At 29.9% G+C, this 26,347-nt stretch overlaps 1 pseudogene; it reads left to right on the forward strand.

Annotated features, from left to right (window-relative positions):
• Positions 1–18,184: 18,184 nt before the first annotated feature.
• LOC113549880 lies at positions 18,185–25,897 on the forward strand (annotated as a pseudogene).
• The last annotated feature ends 450 nt before the right edge of the window (positions 25,898–26,347 follow it).

Below are 26,347 nucleotides of genomic sequence, written 5' to 3' on the forward strand. Positions count from 1 at the left end.
AACCTATTATTAAAAGGTCGGAAACATGGTTATTGCTGTATTTTTCTATGCAGATGTTTATTTAGATTTAAGGCCTAAATTATTGAGTTTTTTTAATATGTACTAATAACTAGTGTAGTAGAAATAGAATGTAATTTTTGATTGTACAAACATATTTTAGGTACTAAAAGATTTAATTTTAATGAACATAATTTGAAAATATATTTAATTATTAATTTTAATTCAAAAAAGTAATACACTCATCAATTTTTTTTTTTTTGAGTTAATTTAATTATAATTAAGAATTTAAAGTTTTTTTTATATGACTTATATTTTTATTTTATTAAATCCGGTATTTTCTTAAAACATATATCATACCCATCGAAAATTCCTGGGCACCCCAATGTAACGTATATGATTTTGTGATTATTTATTTTTTTATCCTTTAATTTAAAAATGCATAGGTATAATATAATGCAACCGTCTAATATAATATAATTATTCAAATTTTTTTTTTTTTACTTATATGTTCAAAAAATTGCATGTTATACCTTATATTAACTCAATATACACCTATACACCAATTAATACATTTTAGTATAAAACTTACCTCATCTAATCCAATTATTTCATGTGTAGAAAGAATTCATTATTCTCGATATCATAAATTTATTACACATTACACACATATAATACACGTAACAACATACAGATCTCTTGAGTTTCGACTCTTGACTATATTCTTGACATTATTCTCAACATTTATAATTGAGATTGTTATAATAAAATTATAAGTAACGTACTCACAAGTCAAAACACGTTTATCAAGAATTTTATTTATAGGTATTTACTATTTATTTCATATACGTTTATAGTTTTATACGAACTACATTATTGCAATTATAATAAAAAAAATATACGTTACTATATAATGTTATGAACTATTATAAGTTAACTAGAATTGTGGTTTTTTCTTTTTTAACACTAATTTATGTAAATGTTACGGTTTTGTTAAGTTCGCATTGTAAATATTGTCTTCTAATTTGATCGTGATAATATCGAATCGTAGGAACACAACAACTGATTTAAATAGCACACATAAATATAGTATATAACAATTGTTTAAAATAATTATTACGGTTTATAGATATTTATTTCACCTGACGAGGTTTATCAAACAAATTCTGTAACGGTTTAAAAATAAGATAACTTAATAAGAATAACCGCGTATAAACTATAAGCTTAACTTATAGTCATAGTAGTAAGTATAATATATTAATTCAATACCTTTGCGGATAAGAAGTTATTAATTTATTAAATATATGTATATAATGTATTTATCTACTAATTAGTTATATACATACAAGGTTGTTCGTATAATTAGTACGAATATTTTGATATTTTTCAGTGTTTGTAAAAAGAATTTTAGGTGATTATATATTTTGGAAAAAAATTGAGTATAAGAACAGGAATAATACTATTATTTTTTTTTTCAATTTTTATTTTAGAAAATATTCTGCTCCAGCAGTTTGGAGTATGAAATAAAAATGATAATAATAATGTTTTTATTCAAAAAAGTAAAAAACTTATAAGAAGATGTTAATAAAATAATAAAAACATAATTTTTGTTGATAAAATATGTGTTTATCTTTAAAATAGATTACCCGTGTAGATCTTAATTAAAAAATATACATTATTCACATACCAATAATTTACAAGTATCATGGCTGTTTAATTATTTCAATTAATCCATTAGTTTTATATAACTGTTTCAACAACTGAATACTGTACTCTTGATAAAAATCTTTGATTAATGGAAATTTTCAGTTATTTCTAAATTGTTAACAATGAATTACAGATTACAACAATCGAATAACGAAAAACACTACTGTTAGTAAATAGTTCTATATAGTACTATAGTATTATATACTAAATAGTACGTCATCGCTTTCTACGGCGTTTTGAGCGAGTGGCAGTTGAACATTATCTGTGTCGACCAACTACACGGTCTCGATATCCGGTGTTTTAATAAAGAAGTTATTAAAGCACCGGATATCTGGTTGACTCATGCCAATTTATAGTAATTTTTAATAATTAACAATTTATAATAACGAAAAACCCTACTGTTAGTACTATTTAGTATGTATAAGACGCAGAATACTAATTGCATGTCCATGTGAAATATCATAATTGTATAATAGTCATAACTGGTGTAAAAATTAAAATTAAAATTAAAGTCTAGTAAATACTCTGGATAACAATATTCTTACCTATAAGTTTAATACAAGTTATTGGGTTAAATCAATCTGATTTAATAAATTGATTATTTGAACAAGTTCGATGGTTGTTATGTAATCGCTAATACAAAAAACATCACAACGGCTCTGGATGAAGGTTTAATGAATACTATACCGTTGACACATTGCATGTATATAAAGGCGAAGACGTCTAGACGAGTATAATATGTATCTAAATTGGTTTTCCGTTTGCGGGAGGCGACGGAACAACAACCTGTGCAATACCAATATTTAGAGACGTACGCACACAATATACGTGCCAGTGTAAGTGACAGTAGTATTTATAGTATCAGTGTATGTGTCGACTGAAATATAGCACCGGCCGGCATCATCCGAAGTGTAAATTATAGTATTTTTTGATAACGGCGTAAGCTACGTACAGTTATACAGTTGTACAAAGACGCAATATGTCGCTGTCGACGATACAGTATTTGACGAACCGACAACGTACGTAAAATTGTGGTTCTCAGTCGAAGACGTCGCATAGGACCACTGTAGCTATGCGGAGTCGGGTGTATGAGAATGAGGAGGCACTGCGGAGTTTGGCGATAAATCACCAACGCACGTTCTCCGGCACCACGTCGTGTAACGGGTTCACGGGTGTCGATTATGGACGCGTTTACAATCGTGTGGACCGACGTCGAGTGGGACCGAAGTGGATGACGATACTGCCGCAACGACACTAATAGCGGTTATGGCTATTGTTACCGATTTACGGCGATAGCTCGACAATTAATCGTTACGGAAAAATGCAACCGACTGCTTATGATGGTCACGAAACGTCATAAACAACGGTGTAGTAAGAGCAAGACTGCATTGCGTGTACATAGGTAACGACAAACGGTACAGAAGTTAGCTTGCGGCGGTGGAACAACCGGCGAAGAAGCCGGAAAATAATGATAAAAATACTGAAGCGTTTAATACCGAGTAGGTGTCATGAAGTGGTGGTACATTCGGACGCACGTCATAATAATGTATAAAAACGGGCCGGTATACGACGTATACTGCTGACAAATGACCGAACGCAATGGGACACGCATATAATAGGGCGACCGATAAAGAACCGATCGAAATCGCAAATGGTATGAAGTAAAAAAATATAAATAAATCAAATATCGTGTGATATGGGATTACGGGTACTCACAACCAATGGTCAACATGTTTTTGAGTGTTGCAGTGACGACGTCTAGTTCCGGTAGCATGACGGTACTGAACGAGATCCATGTATATTATATATATATATATATATATATATATATATATATCCTAACCTTGGCAGTGACGACGATATATGTATATATTTATTATATATCAAAATATCGCAGTGACATAAAATTACATCACTGAAATCGTGTCACGGACTAAACGAGTAAACCGATCCGAGTTATCACCGTTATGACGCGTGTTTTAGGCGTGAGGCGTCGTCCGGAAAAAGTGCATATTACATGGCGGTATTGACAACGTAAATGATGTGTCACCGACGGCCTACGCACAAACGATCGGTATAATATAGGCGATGATGGAAAAGCAATGGGAACACCAAAACGAGTGGTACTTTGTCGGGCGGCTATGCATTTATATAAACATATATATATATTCAATGATTGTAGCATATACCTGTTACATTTTATACAAGTACTTATATATGCATATATTAATTTAATAATTTAATATTCTAATTTCTTATATTATATTATGAAATAATATATTATTTACTATAACTTATAATTCACCGGTCCATAAGGGTTTGTAGTAACTTTACCTGTACGATTTACTTTCGAACACTTTCAACGAATATTTGATTTATTTATTCTTAAAATGGTTTAATCATTACCATATTAAATAATTTAAGATTTAGCTTATTGTAGTTTATTTTTGGTTCATAGTATACTCGTTTTTCAGAGTGCAAATGTTATGCTCTAATGTGTCATCTTATCATGTAAAATATATTTTCCGGTTTATTCATACTGTACAAAGCATCCGCGGTATACAACTCTAACAATGGATAGTAAAACGTGTTCGTTTACTGTATTATTATTATGACCACCTATTAGTGGCTGCTGTCTCTCAATAATGCAAATCACAATAAAATTGTAATTTCCTAAAATATGTTTAAATTAAACGCAAACGTGCTTTGCTGTTAAGAATATTTGGTGCAAACCCACCTTCATTACCAACTAATATAACATCCAATCCATATTTACTATTTAGTCTTGATAACATTTTTAAGATTGTGGTATCGCTCTTTAGTACCTATATCTGGTTGTTTATTTTACTCAGCTTTCCCGGTGTATTCTTACAAGTAGTACATGTAGTCGATGTTTCTCAATACTAATTGTTGAACGTAGTTTGCTGCATTATCTTTTAAATATCTCTTCCAGTAAGCTTTGAAAATTTTCTAACTATTTTAAAAGTCGTTAATTTCTAATAATTGATTTATATACTCAAAAATAAAAAATATAACAGTAAATGTCACATTTATATATATATATATATAAATGTATCTATTTGCGACACAAAAACCAATCTAACCAACAAAACTATAATAAAATTAATCATACAACGAATTAAATCAATACTAATCCGTCATGCACACTTATTGGCTGTATCGAAGTGGAGTTAAGAAAATTATCATAAAATCTAGTCAAATCTCACATAAGTAGTTAGAATATAATTTAAGTATGATGAAAACTCGACTGCAGTGTAAAAAATGTTACCGATGGCGAAAAGAGAGCGAGAAAATGTTGCGTTATTGAGAGACGTACAGCAATGAATGTACAGATGCAGATCCACGACCACCATCATCGAGTTAAATCAAATATATTTAATATAATCAAAGCAGCCAAAGCGGTACTGCGGAGTCAGTTTAAATAACATTATTATATATACTGATATACATGATATTTTTGTATGAGCCATAAAAATTATAATCTGACTAACAAACAAACTTGCAAAAAAACTGCAATAGACCACCGAAGATTAAAACTAAATATAGACAATAAGAAAAAAGGTTATCATTTTCAAAATATAGGTAAAGTGTTTATGATATATAATAATACATTATTTTGTATAATTTTAAATTATAATTTAAGTTACAAATGGTACGATTTGTATTTTAGAACACTTAAATGCAATAATGTTTCATTTTCATTCATAAAACAAAAACTTATAATGTTAATTTATAGTTTTAATATTTGATTTGAACAATATTCGTTATTAATAAAATAATTTAAAACAATAAAAAATGATATAGTTTAATTAGTAAGTATAATTCATCATAATATAGTGTGTCGGTATATCGGGTGTCAGTAAATTGATTTGTGGGCCAATCGGTACGCGAATCGGACTCAATGTATAAGCGAGTTAAGTAAAGTCTTGATACTAACAAAATACATGCCATGAGAATAATATATTTTATTAACTTAGTGTTTTATAATATCAAAATAACGATAGCATAACAAAAACTACTATTAGAATTAATATCCAGAATAAAGTATAAACATGGTACGACATTCTAAACAAATTTTCTAAACCTTAAATATGACAGCGAATACAATTTATATGATTTTTAAATCGTTAATATATAAATCATGAGTACCTAGTGTCGTTACTTAGATTTAGTTAAATCATAATATCAATACAACATTAAAATTATTTAATTTATAATGTTTGCCTTAACACGATACTTATTGTCGAAAAATGACTGCGAGGTAGTATAGTTACATAAGTAGGAACTTAATATGTTATTTGATATTAAAATAAATATGATATTGTTTTATTTAGACTCTGATAGTCTGATGTCAGCATTACAATGTATTGGTACACTGACGGCAGTGTAGAATTCCACTGCTTTTTGAACCAGAGTGAAGTTCGATCTTTACCTTTTTTTTAATGAGTGCAGTACAGCCATTACCTTTATTAACCTAAGTGCAATAAGGCCCGGCTCGAGTGTTTAAACACACCTATCAAACTTGAATTTTGCCGCACCTTAGACTTCTACAATTTTAATATCTTCGAACAACGTTTGATGTACGTCGGATCTATTACGGCTGTTGTTCTGCATGCATAGTCGCATCATGCTTTGAATAATGTTTATAACACTTACCAATTGAGTATATCAATATGGATGATGCTAAAGCCGTTATTAATAAAGTCGAATATTATAAGACAGCTACTTTAATATTAATATTAATATGTGGCTTAATGTGTTGAAAAGGTAGTAATCATGTTAAACGTCTAGGACTGTTGAAATGAAAATAAGCTCGAAATAAATTTCATCCGTCATAGGCACCGAGAATTTCGAACATTTGCCATGCGACGGTTATTGCGATGTTTGTATTATTAGCCAGCAGATACCTACGTTTATCATCCTAATCGGCCAGTAGATATAATTATTTTAAAGGACGAATTGGATTTGTACTGTACTTTTAAGTGAGTATTTTATTTATTATAATATTTTACTAATTTCGATTGAACTATACATACTAAACATACATTGAAACATTTTAAATCACATTAGTAGATACCTAAATTATATTATTGACATACATACACCTACCTACACACCAAGCATACACTAAAACTCACTAACTTTGCTCAGGGATCTTTTCAACTTTTTGAGTCACTATATTATAATTCTCCTTAATCACACAGGTAAGTAATAACACAATACAAAGAATTTCGATTACCCACAAGTACAAGGTCTATTATTGTTGTGACAATGTGACATTTATATTTTATGATTAGAACACATAATATTAAAACAAAAAAAACAGATTGTTGATTCAATTGACAATATTATAATATGTTATAACTTAATAAACGGTCGAACAACTGTCAACCAACAACAGTGATCTTGTGGAAGTCTCACGATACTGCATTTTTGCGGATGCCACCGGCGGGTTACTGATGGCTTTCGACACGTCGTACTGAATTTTCCTTCGGAGATAACAACGGGTCGAGCCGCACACTTATATCACCAGCTATCGCGAGAGACCGGCAGTAGTTCGTCGGTGGGGATGGACCGTCGGGTCGAGGCGTCGCTCTCCTGTACAAGGTGTACGTCGGTCAATTGCTGATCGCTATGAAAATTGCCCGTGACTCGGAAACAGACACGGTAGGCTGGCCCACCATGACGGTGTGTTGCGTGACCGACACGACTGCCGGCAGATCAGTAAATCGCACGTCGTCGTTGTCGGGTTGTACATCCTGAAAGTGATGGCCGTTGACGATCACCGAACTTCTCGCGTTTATTTCGAACCTAACCTTTGATCGTGCACCGCATTGAATCCGCCCAACCAATCTTGTTCGACACCGTCGTCAATTTGCTTCTACTTTGTAATGCCGACATCAGACACTAAGTAGAACAAAACTATATTTATTTTAATATCGAATTATACGAAAATTTTTTTTTGTTTTTTTTCGACAATAAGTATCGAGATGAGGCATACGTTATAAATTAAATACTTTTGATGATTGTAATGATATTATGATCTAATTCAACTAGGCGAGATAGTTATGACTAATATAATAACGATTTAAAAATCATATAAGTTGTATTTGCCTTCATCTTTAAGTTTTAGACAATTTGTTTAGAATGTCGTGCCATGTTTATACTTTATTCTGCATATAATTTCTAATAATAATGTTTTATTATGCGATTTTTCTTTAGATATTATACAACACTAAGTTTATAAAGTCTATCCTCATGACTTATGTATTTTGGTAGTATCCGGAGTCCAGACATTGCTTAACCCGCTATTACATTGAGTCGTTTATTTTGCCATTCTTTACTTATGGTACTCTCCAAGTGCTTTATCTTATTAAATACATATACAACACATAATGACTAACAAAAAAATTAGATATAAATGAAACTACAAATAATCTATGTCATAACACAGTGTACGCGGACGGGACAAGGATAAAAAGAATAAAAAGTATACGGCACTTGTCACCTCGAAATATAATATTCTCTTAAGTTTTGGTCGGTCGGAGGTGAAAGAATATCATGAGCCTTTTTTTTTTATTACTGTGCGTAACGATAGTAACGGACGGCAAACAGATGCGGTGTGCGATGTTATTGTGCGCGATTACATTGGTGATTAACATGCGAATAAAGTGCGATCATCGGCGACATAACTCGGAAGTCGATATCCGATGACAGAAAATACGAGGCAGCTAGTCCAGCATCGCACAGGTTCTGGCAATGGGTTATAATTATCGCCTCGTCGGTGATGTCTCCCATAAAAGATATGTCTTTAATATATGTCTATAATATTATGTCTGCATCCGGTCACCGTCGATGTCCGCGCATTAACATCGATATTCTTAATCGGCACAGCTGAAAGTTATATTCCAACCAAATCACCCCGCACAGTCTCTGCCAATTAATATGACACTATCAAATTCGAACGCGCCTCTACTATTAATCGGTTACCGCTGTCCGCTGTCTAACTCGCCAGTACTACTGTCCGCTGTCTTATTCACCATTGCCGCTATCCTCAGTGCCAAGATATGTTATATAATTGGTGGCTTTCGTTGATTAAGGATCTGCACGTGTACATAAATTATTATTATTTTCGTTAGTGTTGCGTGTACTGGTGAGTTAATTGGGACACATTGGGCATATTAACCGAATAACTAACAAACCAATACATGTCCGGACTATGCTAATCATTCCCTATTATTATTGTCCCTTTTATGTGATGTCCCAAAATAAGTGGATTCTACAGTATATATATATATATATAATTTTTATAGATAATTTGAATACGACAACGAATCTGTATTTAATGTAACTGTGTTGATAATGCATGTGTCATGTAACTACGACAAAATATAATATTAAAATCAGGGTCACCGAGATAACGTGTTTTCATTTGTCTGTGTTTAGTCCACCAACTATTTTTTTATGTATTTTAATAAATGGCAATGTTTGTGTGTAAGAAATCAATTTAAAATAATAAGCATTAATATTTATAATAATTAATATATTATATCATGAGAATTATATGAAAACCACAAGCCTGTAATATTAGTAATTAGAGTCTTGTGTACTTAAATAGTGGAATTAATGACAATTAATTTATTCTGTGGGTTTATTTCTGTGGACTGTTAATTCGTATAAATTTTAATAATATTAAAGTTCGTCAAGTTTCTTCTGAATCACTTCATGTTAGGTATTAGGTTAAATTAGTGACGGCACTGTAAACTTTTCTAAACCGAGTTTGGTATTAGCTCGTATTGGTCATATATAAGTAATAAATGATACGTAGGTATGAAAAAGCACAAATTTAATGCGCCTTTACGGTTTTCTTTCGTTTGTTACCACCCGCTAAAATATACGTCGATATTATGACCTGCAGTGTCCATATCCCTTGAACTAAATTTATGCATACATTTTAATTTGGAAAAGAGTGATGATTTCATAGACACACTTGGTTATACCCTTGCCACGCCACTGGCTATATACTTATTAATTAATTTATAGTACTTTAGTGTTTAATAATTAGTATTATTTCTAATCAACGTATGTTGGCTATGGACATAACATATAACGTATAATATTTATTAATTTTTATATTATAATTTATGATAAATGCTTATAAAATAATACGCTAACTAAATAATATTGTTATTTGTTTTCTTTAAATAAATATAATGAACTTATAAACTACATACCTATTAAACTGTTTATTTTTTATTATTGTTAATAATATACTTAACATCAGTTTTGATTATAATTATTATTGTACTTAATTTAATTGAGTTTTAAAACCGTTCTGTAAAATGCTTACAAATATTTAAAACCGTAATTTTAGAATCGTTCGATTGAATATGTTGTAGTATTTATCACGTAGATTTGTCAATGCTCTTCACAAAAAGTTTTAAATTATTTTGTAAAATCTTAAGTTTATTATTAAACAACTATTTTGATGAACTCATTTTTTAATGAAAAAAAAGATATATTTTTGTTCCTAATACTTATAAGTTATAACATTCAATCAATATTTGAACTTAGCATTGTATGTAAAAGCAAAAATTATCTACTCATAAAAAATATGTGGTATTGAAAAACTGTTTATAAAATACCTTTAATTCTGAAATAGGTAATTCATTATACAATGATAACTAGATGAAAATTAATACATAATCAGTTAAATACAATAATTAAATTTTCATCACTTATTACAAAAATATGTGCTAAATTGTATATCTTTCTCATGTAGTCATATAAACGTATGAATTATAATGTTTAAACGTATGGATTAATTGAATTAAGCAATTAATTAAATATTGTAGTTCAATACGTTTTTATGTTTACTTAAGTTTATGCAATCGTCCGAAAACTATGACACTGTTTGAATGTTGTTGTATGTTTTAATATAAATTATTCATTTACAAGTAATTATTTTAGTATTAAGAATAGAGAATTGAGATTAGAGATCCTAACCTAACTAGGAACTAGAGCCAATTTTCTACTTAAAAATATTAAAATTGAATATTTTAATGTTATTATAATAATATTATAAATTATAACTATCGGAAATAATTGTTTTTATTAAGTTTTTGTAAACACCGTGCTATATTGTAATATATAAGTATTTTATAAATATGTATAGATGTGTAGTATTTGTTTTAAGTAACTCTTGTTTTTTTCAATTAATAAATATTTATAACTTTTTTTTCCCATTTAATATTTGAAAAAAAAATCTATATTTATATTATATTTAAACATTTTAAACTATACCTATATGTTTAAACCATATTTAATATAATTATTATAATCATATTGTTATTATTCTTTTTACCTATTATATAATATCTTATTATTGATAATCATTATTTATATATTGTAATTTTTATTATTATTATAATTTTAATCATATGACATACTATTGTAATTATATTTTTTTTAATTAATTTATTATTTGCATACCTATTATTATATTATTAAAAGTTTGTATCGTTATCGGCGCTTGTAGTTTTTGGTTCAGTCACAGAACACGGGACCGCCGGAGTTAATCACCGATAACACGAGTATAAAAGACCATACGACCCACCACAGGTCAACAGTCTTTCACCTGATCTTGCAACAGCAAGACCCACCCGGCAGATTTGCGCATTGAAGGTGAAAGACATCCATAAAAACCTATCGGACAGTATTAGTATCAATCAATAGTGCATAGTTAGGGTATTCCTGCATTGTACTGATTGATACCTTCAGCGCAGTCAATGGGGCAATAGTCCGAGTATTCTGGCATTGCTCCGACGGTCATACTGTTCAGTAGGCTAATATCACCCATCGTGCGGTACTTTTTATTCCATCTCGTCATGTTTTTTTTTAGAAGTATACATACATATAATATTTTAGCTATGTAAAACTTTCTTTCTCCTATAATTTACTCCAGTAATAATCTAACTACTTTTCTTTATTTTTCTCTTGTACAAATATTATTGAAATATTTCAACACTTAATCTCTGCTACTTGGTAATCCGGTTGATTTACGAATATGGGAATTCAACAAAAGTACGTAACCACGAACCAATAAACGGGAGTTTTATTTCTAACATTATTCGATTATGAACAATATTTTTTGGTAGTCCATTCTAGAACTGTACTAAGGTATTCGAGTTACAATTGAAAAAAAATACATAACATATAAATAAATAAAAATTATTATTGGTTAATCAGTGATGTGCTATTCAGAAGTACCTAATTATTGAAATTATTGCAAAAAAACTTAATCGTCCGAAAATTAGCGAATTGTTCGAGAGGAAAATACACTAGAAGGTATACTTCCATCAAAAATATCTGTCACCTACAAAGGCTTATTTCAAGATTCGTCTCCAGGGGCACTAAAGAATTTTCTTCCGCTATTGCACACATGTTTCTCAAGTCTAACACATTTTTACGTTCTTAAAAATACATAAAATTACTTTTTTTTCAAACCGCCAACAGGAGTCCATGGTAATGTATGATTAATACATAATTTTTATTGTTTAGTAAGTATGTATAACTAAAAACACCCACATTTAAATCTAAAATGACCAAAACAAATATATAGATAATAGTAATACATTATGACGTGTGTAATACACGTGACCTAACGAGTAATGTGACTCGTATGTACGGCGCATTGTACAGACAATTTGATTACATTTATGCGTAGAGCAACATATTAATGATAATATAATACTTATTATAATGTCTAATCAACATTTTATTGTATCTTCAAAAAGACATTTTTTTTTCATTATACATTTCAAAAAATGTGTATGAATTTGTTTTTTTCTGCATACTACGTGTGAACTTACCACTGAATGATAAATCAGGCCTGCGCAACACACACACATATATATATTTATATACATTACCCGTTTTTAAAGCTTGTAAAATAGCAAATATCGTTTGTATTTATTTCTAGGTTTCTTTATTGAACTAAATTATAATTTATAATTATTAGTAGCTACATAGTTTACTTCATTGTGTATTTTTTTAATTATTTGAATGCATTCATATGATACTAGCAAAACACCAAGAATTTTATTTTATTTTTTATAAGGCGTATGCTGTACCCAATTATTATTTACATATCTGCAAAATGACTATTATAAATTATAATATAATTTCTATTATCTAAAATATTTATACATCATTTTGTGAGTAATAATCATTTATTTTAGCAATACTATTAAAAACAAAAAATTAGAAAATCAATCTATCTATCAATCTGTTGTAATTTTAATAGTTCAGCTCCAATAGCTGTCTATCTAATCTAAATATTTACAATAAAATATTATTATATCATAGGACTTGGACAGTTATAATTATAAATGATTTATGTAGTATATTGTATATCTTTTATTATATAATAATATTAAGTCCAATTCTAGAATTAGACAAGCGTTGAATTCAAATATTATTATCCTTAGGATGGGTATTATATTTTATGTAACTGGATTACTTTGTTTTTAAATAACAATTTTTTTTCTATAAATTATATTTTACTTACACAAATGATTGCGATGTATGCATTGAAATATGTTAACTATTTATAAATAAACTAAAATTTGATTCTTAAAATTATAATAAAATATTTGTTAAGTGTTTCAAGTATTTTGTAAAAAATACCAAGGTTTAAATAATGATTATTTTTATACTTTATTTTATTTTTACATTTTTATATTTTACAATTTGTTTTATCGTTAAAGAAAATTTAAGGAATTGACAATAACAATTAAATGGCAACATTGCATACACAACCGTACGTTATAGTGTTGACGACATAAAAGAGAATGCACAATTATGCTTTACACAGTCTTACGTACGAATAGGCAGCGTTGTCGCTGTTGTCGATAAGAAGGTTCACGCAAGAGAGCGAGACGACCAGCAGCCGATACTCGTCTGGAACGACTTATCTTCCCGTCCCACCATGTGCGTTTGAGACGTGGTGCCGGTGTCGAGTCGTTGTTGCCTGTGGTACCGTGATGGTGGTTGTAAAGGCGTAGACCGGAACAGGATCCAGACGGTTATCGCTATACATCAACGAAACAGGTCATTGAAAAAATAGCTAACAATATATGTCCGAAATGGACAGCGGCGTGTAGAACAGCGCAATCGTAGTCGCTGCAGTTCCAATCGCCAGCAGTGTTCCGGATGGTCTGTTATTTCTGGCGCTCTGAAGCCGGCTGGTCGATTACGGAGAAGCAGATAGATCATTACCCGTTGAGCTTAAACGATGATGGAACGCGACAAATCTGTTACCAAGAAAACAGTGAACATGATTCCTTAGCAGTGGTGGTGGCTGTAGTTGTCGTAGTATTCGAACTCAATGAGCTCGAGATGAGTTTGTTCATGAATACTTGCGACGGTTTCCGCTGAACCTCACAGTGTATCTATGTCATTCACCCACTTGATCGACATAGTTGTCACTCGTCAATATTCAATACGACAGTAAACGCTAGAGCCCATCGTCGTCACCACCCGCCGACCGTGACCAATACGGGGAGCGTATGCCTGGAAGAGACAACGACAATTTTGTGAATTACAGATTATAGTACATAATAATTGTAGAATATAATAATCATAATAGTTTTAATTAAACTGTCATGATAATATTTTAAATAGCGTCTATTTTAGATTTTATATGATTATTTAAGTACCCTGTAAGATTTTTTTTTACATATTTTTAATATATTCAACATTTTCAAAACCTAAGTACGGTAAAATCCACTTTTTTGAAAAATAATGATTTGCAAGTTTTCGCGGTTAAGGATTTATTTTTCGAATCTGAAACTTTAGACGCATTGTCAGACGGATCCCTAAAACGGTTTACGCGCAAAAAAACACCAAATAGTCGATATTTATTTTTATACTATGGCAGGCCACGGCCTGTGTTCATTTATTGACGTTTTTCACCTAAAAATCTAAATTTACGTATTTTTCAGACAGAAGCGTACACGCGATGACTCTAAAAACGTGAAAACCTGTGCAAGAGACCGACGGACCTTCCTCCTATATAAGAAAAATTGCCAAATTCCAAATTTAAACCACCTAAGTACGGTAAAACCACTTTTTTGAAAAATAATGTTTTGCAAGTTTTCGTGGCGAAGAATTTATTTTTAGACGATAAAACATTACACACATTGTCGGACGGGTCCCTAAAACGGTTTACGTGCAAAAAAACACCAAATAGTCAATATTTTTTTTTTAATCAACGGCAGGCCATTGCCCTTGTTCATTTATTGCCGTTTTTCACCTTAAAATCTAAATTTACGTAATATTAAGACGAAGCGTACACGCGATGACTCTAAAAACGTGAAAACCTGTACAAGGGACAGACGGACCTTACTCCTATATCAGAAAATTGCCGAAAAACCATATTTAAACCACCTAAATACGGTAAAACCACTTTTTTGAAAAATAAAGTTTTGCAAGTTATCGCGGTTAAGGATTTATTTTTCGAATATGAAACTTTACAGGCATTGTCACACGGGTCCCAAAAACGGTTTACGCGCAAAAAAACACCAAATAGTCAATATTTTTTTTGATATTACGGCAAGCCATGGCCCTTGTTCATTTATTGACGTTTTTCACCTAAAAATCTAAATTTACGTATTTTTTAGACAGAAGCGTACACGCGATGACTCTAAAAACGTGATAACCTGTACAAGGGTCCGACGGACCTTTCTCGTATATCAGAAAATTGCCGAAAATCCAAATTTAAACCACCTAAGTACGGTAAAACCACTTTTTTGAAAAATAATGTTTTGCAAGTTTTTGTAGCGAAGGATTTATTTTTCGACTCTAAAACATTACACGCATTGTCAGACAGGTCCCTCAAACAGTTTACGCGCAAAAAAACACCAAACAGTCGATATTTTTTTTTTATATTACGGCCCCCCACGATTTCTATTCATTTATTGACGTTTTTCACCAAAAAATCTAAATTTATATATTTTTAAGACGGAAGCGTACACGCGATGTTTCTAAACACGTGAAAACCTGTACAAGGGATCAAGTGGGTTAACCCTTATTATTACAATATTGGATTTTAAATAAGCATATGTATACCCTGCGCAGTACAAATGACGCTACTGCAATAAGTAAGTTTATTATATCATTTTAAGTTAACTGTTTTCGGTCACCCAAAGACTTTGGCGGAGTATTCTGGCATTGCACCGACGGTCATACCGTTCGGTAGGCTAATAAACTAACTACTTTTCTTTTTTTTTCTCTTGTACAAATGTTATTGAAATATTTCCACACTTAATCTCTGCTACTTCATAATATGCTTGATTTACGAATATGGGAATTTAACAAAAGTACGTAACCACGAACCAATAAACGTGAATTTTATTTCTAACATTATTCGACTATGAACAATATTTTTTGGTAGTCCATTCTAGAACTGTACTATGGAATTCGAGATTCAATTGAAAATAAATACATAACATATAAATCAATAACAATTATTATTGGTTAATCAGTGATGTACTATTCACAAGTACCTAATTATTGTATTTATGGCAAAAAAACTTAATTGTCCGAAAATTAGCAAATTGTTCGAGAGGAAATTACACAAGTAGGTATACTTCCATCAAAAATACCTGTCACCTATAAAGGCTCATTTCAAGATTCATCACTAGGGACACTAAAGAATTTTCTTCCGCTATTGCACACATGTTTCTCAAGTCTAACACATTTTTACGCTTTTAAAAATACATAAAATTAGTTTTTTTTCAAACCACCAACAGGTGTCCATGGTAATGAATGATTAATACATAATTTATATTGTTTAGTAAGTATCATTAGCTAATAACACTTATATTTAAAGCTAAAATGGCCAAATAAATATTTATATATAATAGTAATACATTATGACGTGTATCACAATAATCTTCTTGTACGGCGCATTGTACAGTCAATTTGATTACATTTATGCGTAGAGCAACATATTAATGAGAATGTAATACCTATTATAATTTTTAATAAACATTTTATTGTATCTTCAAAAAGACATGTTTTACATTATAGATGAAAAAAAAAAAACATTTCAAAAAATGTGTATGAATTTGTTTTTTTATATATACTACGTGAGAACTTACAATTGAACGGTAAATCTAGGAATTCGGATGTCAGCATCTCTGGACCCACGAAAACGTTCAACGACGCAAGACACATAGGTTTTTTTTTTGCAAATAAAAGTTTACCTATGTTTGTTCTTAGTAAGTTACTAATAAGTAATAACATAAACAATATAATATTTTATATGTTAAATATAGTTTTTTGCTTTTAAATTTAAGTAGAGGTTATAATCAATATAGGCACACGACATATTTTTTTTTACAAATTAATATTCTAATTATTATACAATTAAATTATCGTTATAATATATTAAGTTTTTAGCAGCATTAACTTAAACAGCATGGAATCATACAAAGATACAATGTCATTGTGGAAGAACCGACGACGTACGTAAAATTGTGGTACTCCGGTGAAACCTACGAATGTGGCGATTCAGGATCGTGACTATGAAAAAAAGGAGGCACTACGGAGTTTGACGACAAATCACCAGCGTACGTTTTCCGGCACCCTGTCGTGTGACGAGTTCACGGGTGTCGCAGGCTCGGATATAAACTGGACTGCAATTTGATTGGTATTGCCGTTGACCACCGCAAAGCTGACCTGTGAACAATTTTTGCAGCCATAGAAAAGTGCCACAATCATAGTAATATTTGGGTTATTGTAGTCGGGCGGCGTCTTTAACCGTGGTGCTTTTACAGCTTACCACCATGCCACTAAGGTCTTTGGGTGGCCGAATAAAGTGTGCAGTTGACTTATACTGACATAATAACCTTACCTATTGCTGTGGCTTCATTTGTACCGTGCTGGGTATATATTTTCTTTTTAAAAATCCAATATTGTATAGTAATTAGACCCACTTTATAAATTGATTGACCTGAAAGTTGTAAGTTCACACAAAGTACATTTAAAAAACAAATTCATACACATTTTTAGAAATTTTTTTTTTCATCTACAATGAACTATATGTTTTTTTGAAGGTACAATAAAATTTCTATTAGAGATTATAATAGGTATTTTATTATCATAAATATGTTGCTCTACGCATACATGTAATAAAATTGTCTGTACAATGCGCCGTACAAGACGAGTAATGTGATACATGTCATAATGTATTACTATTATATATATATATATATATATATATATTTATTTGGTCAGTTTAGATTTAAATATAAGTGTTTTTAGCTATAGATACTTACTAAACAATAAAAATTATATATTAACCATTCATTACCATGGACAGCTGTTGGTGGTTTGAAGAAAAACTAATTTCATGTATTTTTAAGAGTGTAAAAATGTTATAGACTTGAGAAACATGTTGGCTATAGCGGAAGAAAATTCTTTAGTGCCCCTGGAAATGAATCTTGAAAAAAGTGCTTTTTACCAATTACAAAAATTGACAAATGTGCGTAATGTTCGCGATAATATCAATAATTGATGAAACACTGATGACCCAATAAGGTATTTTCATAATTCCATTATTAAATTCATACATAGTGTACTAATGTGTATAAATAAAAAAATATAAAAATGATTGTATAATGACAAAATTGTCGTTTTGATAATAGAATAAAAATTCAATTTTGGTATGCTCCTTTCGCAGTACCGTTACTACACTTCTGGCTATTTAATATTTAAAGTGATTTAGTAGTTAGAATTATTTATTTTAATTTTATGTTGGCTGTACATATAATTTTAAATGTTAACTGTATTTATTCATGTTTTATATAATAATTTATAATAAATAGAAATAAAATAATATTTTGCTGGCTTTTACTACTTTATTATTTTTTTTTTTTCTTTCAAAAATTATTTTTCAAACATTTTTAGTTTTTATTTTCATAAATAATATTTATTTTTTTTCGATTACTGTTCTTATTTATAAATTCTAAATGTTTCCCATGACTCTTTTTAACTTTATAAATTTTAAATTAAGAACGGCTCTCATTCTTCAAAACACAGACCCGAAATAGTTTTATGACCTGGTAATGTACTTTAACAATTTGCGTATACAATATATCTATAACCACAAATAGAGAAATCTGTAAATATACAACAAAAATGAAATCAATATGATAAACTAACAGTATCGGGTCACTTGCCCGTATGTCATTTCCTCGTCCAATGCCTTTTTTATTTACTGGTACACAAATGTGAGGCTGTTTTTTCATTTTTTTCAATTTTTATGGTGAAAAATTCAAATATTCCTAGATATACGTCAAAATATATACGAATGATCCAGATTTTGAAAAAAAAATCAAATAATGTCTTTACCTTTTGTTCCTGCGCCATATGTTGCTAAGAAATTCGAAGAAATAATGTCTTAACAGTTTTTTGTAGACAATAAAGAGTTATCACTTCATTTAATTGATTATTATGAACAAACGTGGACTAACTTCCAGTTGGTCAAACTGGAAGAAATAAACGTCGACCTCCAATATTTGATTTAAAATTATGGAACTGATATGATACTACACAAGCGGGTGGTTTACCAAAAAAAAAAAAAAACAATAGTGTTGAAGGTTGGCAAAGAATATTTTCGTTTTTGTTAGCTGCGTCTCATTCTACCATATGGTGACTTATTGAGATTGTTAAAAAAGAACAACATTTAACCGAGATAAAAATTAATCAATTCATCACTGGACAAAAACCTTCTGCCAAAAAAAAATATATCGGGATGTTGCTAAACGTATAGAAGATACTATGTCCACATATGATGAACGTAATATAAATGAATAGGTACTTAATTTGAATTACTAATAATTTAGAACAACAACATTAAAATGTTTTATGGTAAATTTTATACTTTACTTATTATAAATTAAAATTTAACAAGATTGTATAAATACAACAAGATTATATAAATATAATATTAGTGGAGGGCGGTATGGGACGGGGAAATGGTAGACGGGGAGGCGTCCATGAATCAAACTAACGATTACTATAAAGTATGAAATGCTGCTAACAATCGTTATTGACGTTTGGAATATAAAGACGCACCTGTGAGTTATGCAGCCGTAGTAATCGTTATGATTATTATTTTATTGGTAACACATAAGTACATTGGAAGAACGATAGCGATGTACAAATAAAGCCGTTTGGATTACCGTGTCGCTTCACAGTGGCTATCGCTATCGCATCGTGACGGACCATACAGCGGCTTTTGATGAACACGTAGACCACGACTCGGACCCAATAGTGATGACTACGTTAGCGACGACGTATTGATGTAAAAGACGGTACTGGTTGAGTTGCTTGGAATAAAAATGTCAGCGGCGTTGACTCAGCTGCTGTTTCCGTGTACGGTGTAACCGGTGCAGTTGCGCGAGATCGACGGCGACAGGATACAGACAGTATTACCGACAGCTAACAGGACGATGGTTACACAGAACTAGAACCTTTGCGATGGCTGTCTCTAGACTACAAAGTCCTGTCCGCAGTAATTTACACGTGCGTTTGCCGTCGTCGAAAACTATATACATCAGCTGTTCTCCGTGCCCGTACGTTATGGTCAAACCCGCACGTATAATTAAGCGCGCTCGTGGCAATTTTCAGCCAAGCAGTAATATATATAAATATAAATATATATAAATATGACCAGTGGCTCTATGATATGAACAAAATCTCATTGGTGTCTCACAATATGTCAATGCACTGTGGCGCTATAATATTATACATTATAATAATATACTTATAATATTTTAATAACAATTACAATTTATTACTCCCAAAATAGAAAAATAAGCATAAAAAGTTTAAGTGTATATTATTTCACAAGTTTATTTTTCATAGACCCTACAGGAATGCATTTTTAAAATATTTTATGCTATATCATTATATAGTGTTCTAATTATACACTTGATAATTCCATTATAATATGTAGGTTCCGATTATTACGAACTTACAACTTGCAATCTTGATAATAGTATTATTTGCAGGTTACATATATTTTAATTTTTTAGTGGAAGGAGTGACGTACAAATCTTAAAATGAGGTTGGGAACGACGCAATTCTATACTTGCAAATAATAAAGAATTGCTTATACTCTGTCAACTATAGCCTGATCCTTATATAGGAGCACAATACAATGTTATTTGAACTTGATAATATACGTTGGATGGTAGCTACTAGTTACTGACTGTATACAATAATACCTTATAGTAATTATAGAAAAACAAATGTATTATTTATTCAAAAATGTATAGGATTTCATTTTGTTTATACTGTTTACCGAAACACCTAAATCAAAAGTAAGAACAACCACAACTTGGAAATGTGAAGAACTGTTTCCGAACAAGTGTACATCAATATGGTAAAAAACTTTAAATAACAATTACATATAAATATAATAACTATAATAAGAGTAATCTTCAAATAAAAACGCTTTGTCACAATTATTTATATATAAAAATGTATCTTTTTGCGACACAAAAACCAATCTAACTAACAAAACTATAATAAAATTAATCATACAACGAATTAAATCAATACTAATCCGTCATGCACACTTAGTGGCTGTATCGAAGTGGAGTTAAGAAAATTATTATAAAATCTAGTCAAATCTCACATAAGTAGATAGAATATAATTTAAGTATGACGAAAAATCGACTGAAGTGTAGAAAAATGTTACCGATGGCGAAATAGAGCGAGAAAATGTTGCGTTATTGAGAGATGTACAGCAATGAATGTACGGATACAGATCCATGACCACCATCACCGAGATAAATCAAATATATTTAATATAATCAAAGCAGCCAAAGCGGTATCGCAAAGTCAGTTTAAATGCCATTATTATATATACTGATATATATGATATTTTTGTACGAGCTATAAAAATTATAATCATAATAAAATTATTTTGTTAATTTGTAAAAATATTTTTTTTATATTCTTTAATATATAGTCCTTGTTAGCAATGATTATTCATAAATATTAATCTGTGTATTAGCATATTGTGAAATAAAATAATTACTCTTATTTTACTTTTATAACAAATATATAATAAATCATAAAACAAATAACTAATATATTATAGTCGACTATGTTGTAGATAATTAATATGAATGATATAAATCATTAACTAAATTAATAACTTTAAGTTCGTTGAATAAGATACAATTATAATAACGAAAAATTATGTTTAACAGCGGTATTTAAAGGATTAATCAGTAAGTATATAACAAAACCACTTGTCTGGGAGCAATTGAGTAAACCAGTATTACAAATAAAAGTAATTTACGTACATTTCCTAAGGTATAAACAGCACGCTGGTGTCTATATTCAAATTAGTATATTGAGTTCTAAACTTTATTTTACATACACCTTCCACACATCGATCATTTGTGTGTGCCTACACATTTTGTAAAAGTGTTGGTATATATTAAATTATTATGCTGATATTAATACTATAATAAATACGTATTTATTAATATTTTAACTATTTGAAATTTATAAAAATAAGTTAAATCATACACAGGTTATTTTGTTTTCTTTGTATAATCAATGACCTATTTTAGAATGAAGAGTATTTTATAAATAGTTTTTCAATACAACATACACTTTCATTGTGACCTATGACTAGGTACATAGTTGCTATGGGAAAATAGTGTACCGGGAATGTATTTCATTACTCTTACACCAAAGAAAAAATTTAACTAATTTTGATTTAATATTATAAATTATAAGTGTGAGGAACAAAAAATGTCTTCTTTTTCATTTATAAATAAATTCATCAAAATATTTGTTTAATAATAAACTTAAGATTTCACAAAATAATTAAAACTTTTTGTGAAGAGCATTGACAAATCTACGTGAAAAAAAACTACAACATATTCAATGAACGATTCAAAAAATTGCGGTTTAAAATATTTGTATGCATTTTACAGATCGGTTTTAAAACTCATTTAAATTAAGTACAATAACAATTATAATTAATACTAATGTATAGTATATTTTTAACAATAATAAGAAATAAACAATTTAATTGATATATAGTTTATAAGTTCCTTATATTTAAAGAAAACAAATAACAAACATTATTTAGTTGGCGAATTATTTTATAAGCATTTATTATGAATTATAATATAAATATGAATAAATAGTTTACATACTATATTATGCCCATAGCAAACAAAACCGACGAGGAGTTAATTATTATCCATTACTAGAACCTTAGCGGTGGTGTACTTTCTACCTTGTATTTACGACATGGCATATCGACGTCCGAGTTATGATGCCGGTGATCACCGAATCCGCAACACTTTTATCGCATATTAGACATAACTGTCATCGCGCACAATAACATCGCACATCGCATCTGCTTGCCGTCCGTTACTATCATTACGCACAGTAAAAAAAAAAAGGCTCACGATATTCTTCCACCTCCGACCGGCCAAGACTTAAGAGAATATTATATTTCGAGGTGACTAGTGCCGTATACTTTTTATTCTTTTTAATCTTGTCCCGTCCGTGTTCACTGTGTTATGCCATAGATTATTCGTAGATTCATTTATATCTAATCTTCGTTAGTCATTATGTGTTATATATGTATTTAATAAGTTAAAACAATCGGAGAGTACCGTAAGTAAAGAATGCCAAATTAAACGACTCAATGTAATAGCCAGATAAGCAATGTCTGGACTCCGGATACTACCAAAATATTTTGGATAATTTTATACATCGAATTGATAGAACAAGAGGATTTAACCATTATTATAAATGTATTGATAATTATGGAGGTCGAGCAATACACAGAGAAGATTCCAATAATGCTATAATGTCAAAAATGCATATCTATCCGATGCATCGAATCCAATTGGCTGAACGTGGTTTTCGAAATAAGATTATAGTGAGTTTGTTTTAATTTATACATTTTTGTTCACGAGTTTTATATCATTTTTTGAAATTAGTTTTGAATACGTGTTTTATAACTTAAAAATAACTTATTTGAAGGACGAAAGGGTGATAAATCCCACAAAAACTATACTACAGACATTTAATGAAATCCGAAGATCAGTTATGGCTTCAGGAATAGAGGATTCTACGGAAGCCGAAGTAAGGTAAAGGATACTATATCAATTTATACCAGTGTAAAAAGTTTGGCATACAGGAAACATATGAAATTAATGCCAACGTTACCTAAAAAGCTGTCTGAATTAGATATTGAAGGTAATTGGTGATCAACGAATGATGGAAAAGATTTTATTTTAGGTATTTATTCTAAATTATTTAAACGATTTAATTATAAATACTATTACTAATAATAATATTATTACCTACAGGATGTGATGGTACGGATAATAAAATCATTATTTTTGGTACCGAAGGATTTTTACGACGTCTTTGTTCTGGTAATACAGTTTTTATGGATGGCACATTTAAGTCAGCACCAAAAATGTTTACACAAATTGTATGCCTTACACTGCTTTGTTATAGGAATGATGATACCCCTAGTAATTATAATATAAATTTATAATTTAGTAAAATAGTAAGTATTATATGTTAAAATATATTTTTTTAGGCTTCTGCATTATTGCCCAGTAAAAGTACATCAATATATTTGAGAATGTTTGAAATAATAAAAGAAACGGCATTGAGAAATGGATTAAAGTTCAATCCTACTTGTTTCCAAATAGATTTTGAAATTGGAATGATTGTCTCCATTCGGCAGTGCTTTGGTTCTGATACACCCATAAAAGGGTGTCTATTTCACTTTCAGCAATTTATTTGGCATTAAGTTCAAAGTCTTAGGATAATACATTTGCCGATAATTTTAAAAAAGTTGTTCGTCGTCTTTATTCGTAAGCCATAGTTCCGATTAAACAAATTGAGTCAGAAAGGAAATATAACTTTTTACGTAATTTGTACGAATTTAGTAAAACTTAATTTTTTATTATTATAATTTTAGGTGTGCGAAAATTATTAAATTTTTTTACCGAAACATACTTGGATCCAGATATTTGTCTATTGAATAGCAATATGAGTAATCATTTTAATACAGATGGAGCAAGGGCCATAAACCACCTTGAAACATGGCATGCAGCTCTTAAGAAAGCTGTTGGTAGATAAAAGCCAAATATTTTTATTTTAATCAAAGAGCTAAACAACTAACAAACAAACTTCGAGCATGACCTCATAGCACAAAATAACTGCAATCGACCACAAAAGATAAAAACTAAATATAGACAATAAGAAAAAAGGTTATCATTTTCAAAATATAGGTAAAGCGTTTATGATATATAATAATACATTTTTTTCTAACATTTGGAATTATAATTTTAGGTTCCAAAATGGTACGATTTGTATTTTGGAACACTTAAATGCAATAATGATTCATTTTCATTTATACAGAAGCTTATAATGTTAATTTATAGTTTTAATATTTGACTTGAACAATATTCGTGAATTATACAAATAATTTAAAACAATAAAAAATGATATAGTTTAATCAGTAAGTATAATTCATCATAATATAGTGTGTCCTAAAATCGGGTGTCAGTAAATTGATTTGTCGGCCAATCGGTACGCGAATCGGACTCAATGTATTAGCGAGTTAAGTAAAGTCTTGATACTAACAAAATACATGCCATGAGAATAATATATTTTATAAACTTAGTGTTGTATAATATCAAAATAACGATAGCATAATAAAAAACTACTATTAGAATTAATATCCAGAATAAAGTATAAACATGGTACGACATTCTAAACAAATTTTCTAAACCTTAAAGATGACAATGAATACAATTAATATGATTTTTAAATCATTAATATATTAATCATGAGTACCTAGCCTCGTTACTTAGATTTAGTTAAATCATAATATCAATACAACATTAAAATTATTTAGTTTATAATGTTTGCCTTATCACGATACTTATTGTCGAAAAATGACGGCTAGGTAGTATAGTTACATAAGTAGGAACTTAATATGGTATTAAATATTAAAATAAATATGATTTTGTTTTGTTTAGACTCTAATAGTCTAATGTCAGCATTACAAAGTATTGGTACACTGATGGCGGTGTAGAATTGCACTGCTTTTTGAACCCGAGTGTAGTTCGATCTTTACCTTTTTTTTAAATTAGTGCAGTTCAGCCATTACCTTTATTTACCTAAGTGCAATCAGGTCCGGCTCAAGTGTTTAAACACACCTATCAAACTTGAGTTTTGCCGCACCTTACATGTAAATACTTCAAAAAACCTATAATCCAAACATTTTAAATTCCGCCCTTTGCATGGGCCTATGTCGCCTACACCTTGAGTCTTGCATTAGAGCAATCGAACTAAAATGATTACAAATCGACCTTACTCATAATATTAATATAAGATAATTACTAACCTAACCGGTTAAGTATATTATCATATTATTGTAAATTGTTATTGTCATTTTGTTTTGATAATTTTCATTATTCATTAATCATTATCAATACAACGTATCACGAATAATTATTATTATTTTATTATTACTATCGGAATT

This window comes from Rhopalosiphum maidis, chromosome 1, assembly GCF_003676215.2.
Source record: "Rhopalosiphum maidis isolate BTI-1 chromosome 1, ASM367621v3, whole genome shotgun sequence".
Taxonomy (NCBI): Eukaryota; Metazoa; Arthropoda; class Insecta; order Hemiptera; family Aphididae; genus Rhopalosiphum; species Rhopalosiphum maidis.